Genomic DNA, 3,026 nt, shown 5'->3' with positions numbered 1-3,026 from the left:
TACGAAGAACAGAGTTAACTGCGACGGTTCTTCCAGTAGCAACTTCGACTTCGAATGACGAGGGGAGATAAGAACGCTTACGACTAAGGAGCTTCTCGAATTCAAACGACACAAAGCAGTTATCGGCTCCAGTATCAAACAAACATGATGCATAAATACCATTCACAAGGAACGTACCATTAACCACGTTGTTGTCTGCCTGGGCTTGACGGGCGTTGATGTTAAAGGTTCTGGCACGGGCTTCTTGCTGTTGCTGCTGAGGCTGCTGCTGTTGCTGCTGCTACTGGGGTTCTTGTTTCACAACCCGGTTCGGGCACATATTTGCAAAGTGGTTAGGATCACCACATGCAAAGCAGACTCGAGCATTGAACACTGGTGCTTGAGCTGCAGGTTGGCCTTGAGGGGCTGGGAGTAGAGCTTGATGAGCGGCGGCTTGAACTGGGGCTTGACGGGGACCATAGCGACAATTCACAGTGAAATGCCCGTAGAGGTTGCAGTGGGCGCAGAAACGACAGGCGATTCCCACCGGATGATGGTATGAGCATGTCGGGCAGAGCGGGTGGGGACCTGTGTAAGCGCGCTTGGCTAGCGGCGCATTGACCACTGGAGCTTGTCGATGGTGCGACTGCTGCTGAGCCTGTACGGCTTGCAGAGGAGCAGCAGTCGTTGTCACAGCACAGTTCTTGTTGCTGGAGCTGTTGTTGTTGTGCTTCTTGTTTCTTCTTGATGACTTGGAGGGTTGAGCAGTGGTGGTGTCGACGGTCGATGAGGTGGTGGCTTGATGCAGAGACTTGGTATGCTTATCCCAAAAACCAGACTTTACCCGCTTGTCATTGATCTCAGCGGCAAGCTGGTAGGTCTCTTCAATCGATGATGGCTTGGCAGCATGAACGAAATCGGCAACACAATCGGGTAGAGCTCGAATATATTTCTTGATGGCCATGTCTGACGTCTTGACTTGATCGGGACAAATGATGCTGAGCTGTTTAAAGCGTGCAGTCAAGGCAGCGTTATCTCCATCCTTCTGCTTAATGTTCCAAAACTCGTCCTCCAGCTTTTGGCGTTCATGGGGAGGTCAGAATTCGTCCATCATGATGGCTTTCAGCTCCTTCCATGTCAGCTCATAAGCTGCATCATTCCCGCGTTTGTTTCGTTCGGCCGTCCACCAGTCTAGAGCTCGGGACTGGAAGACGTCTGTAGCATTGAGGGTGCGGAGATTTTCTGGACAGCCGCTTTGGCGCAGAGTGACTTCGATAGAATCGAACCATTGAAACATAGCTGTTGGGCCATCTTCTCCGGTGAATTCCTTTGGTCCGCATGCCTTGAACTGTTTAAAGCTGAAACCAGTCTTGTTGGTATCTTTAGGAGCATCGATTCGCGACTCCTCAGACGATTTGCTGGCGTTTTCAAAGACATCGCTCACAGCTTTTGCCACACTCTTGGCAATGATAACAGCGAGACGCCTGTCTCTCTTCTCTTGGCGAGTAAGTGGGGTTCGGTGTCCAGATGTCGACATGGTCTGCAACAGACATCGTCGTAGGTCTCAGACACAACAATCGAATCTCACCTCACACGTCTACTACTTACTAAAGCTTAGAAATACGTCGAAACATGCATCACATAATCACATAAACACAAATTCACATAATCACAGAAGCACATAAGCACGTAGGCACGTAAAGCACAGAGACACCTAAGCACAGAAGCACATACACATTTAATCACAGATACAGTCAGAATACAGAAACCTATCATTCAAAGCTCGCGAGTCGTTCATATATAGCGACCACGTATAGTGTATCGAATAGTATCGTATAATCGTATAGCATGTCGAGTATAGTATAATACAGCGTATATCAAAGCATAGTATGTGACAACTGTGTTCTGTAGTCGTGGTTCGATGTAAAACAATGATGATTATGTGCTTTGGTGTTATTATATGTGTTTTTGTGCTATTATATGTGTATTTGTGATTGGTGATTTTGCAATTCGATTAGATTCCAATTTCAAACTTTGAATCGCTTTCTGGAAAGTTATACGCAAACTGGTGCGTAAACGCAGTCAGTATAACGCGACAAACATTCCGAAATAGTGACATAGGCTTAACATACCTTAAATAACCTCCACATAACTTAGAAATAAGTTTTGGATGGTTTGGTGTGTTAAAATCAACTTTGTTCGATCGCAGGGACTATTTGTGTCAAACTGCGAAACTATACCGATTTGTGTAGTAACGAACACTCCGGAACTTGATCATAAGTTAAACATACCCTAAATAACCTTTACATAGCTTAGAAATAGGCTTTGAGGGGTTCGGTATGCAAAAATAAACTTTATTAATCAATAGGGACTAAAAGCGTCAAAAAGTGCACAAGTTTGCATTTTCGCGCATATTTTGCGTTCTGAATATATCTGGACATCCAAAAATTCATGTAATCATTAAAATATTATGTTTTAGTGTTTTGCATGATACAATCCCTTTCGTCTCTTAATTTGGATCGTTTTTGCTCTCGTTACGACTTCCGTCGTAATTAACCGAACAACGCAACCGTACGACCAAACGAACCGACATCTGAGATATTTTTGAGCATGTTTTGAGTTCCATATACTTTAACTTCATTTTAGAGCCTTGAAATGAGGTTAACGGGGCTTAAACGTGTCAAAAATGAGCCGAAATGCAAGTTTCTCATGTGCAGGGACCTGTTTTGACAATCTGCCAAAGTATCTTACACGGGCCGCGTAAGATATGCTTGTATGTTACGCGGGCCGCGAGGCCATGTCAGACAGAAAGTCCAGTGTCAGCAATCTGGGCTGAATTCAGGGGTTTTAATGTAATATTTGCAATACCTGGAGCTGGTTTTCGACTCCCATTGTATTCTAATACCATTAACCCACATGTATTGCCAAGATTACTCCCTCAAACCACTTGGAATCATCCTATTGATCTCCACTTCCTATAAATAGCAACCCCCACTTCACTTCCTTCTCACACTTGATCTGAATTCAGCTCTAAGTTGGGGTGTTTA

Source organism: Helianthus annuus, chromosome 5 (assembly GCF_002127325.2).
Source record: "Helianthus annuus cultivar XRQ/B chromosome 5, HanXRQr2.0-SUNRISE, whole genome shotgun sequence".
Lineage (NCBI taxonomy): Eukaryota > Viridiplantae > Streptophyta > Magnoliopsida > Asterales > Asteraceae > Helianthus > Helianthus annuus.
Note: the sequence above shows the minus strand (reverse complement) of the source record.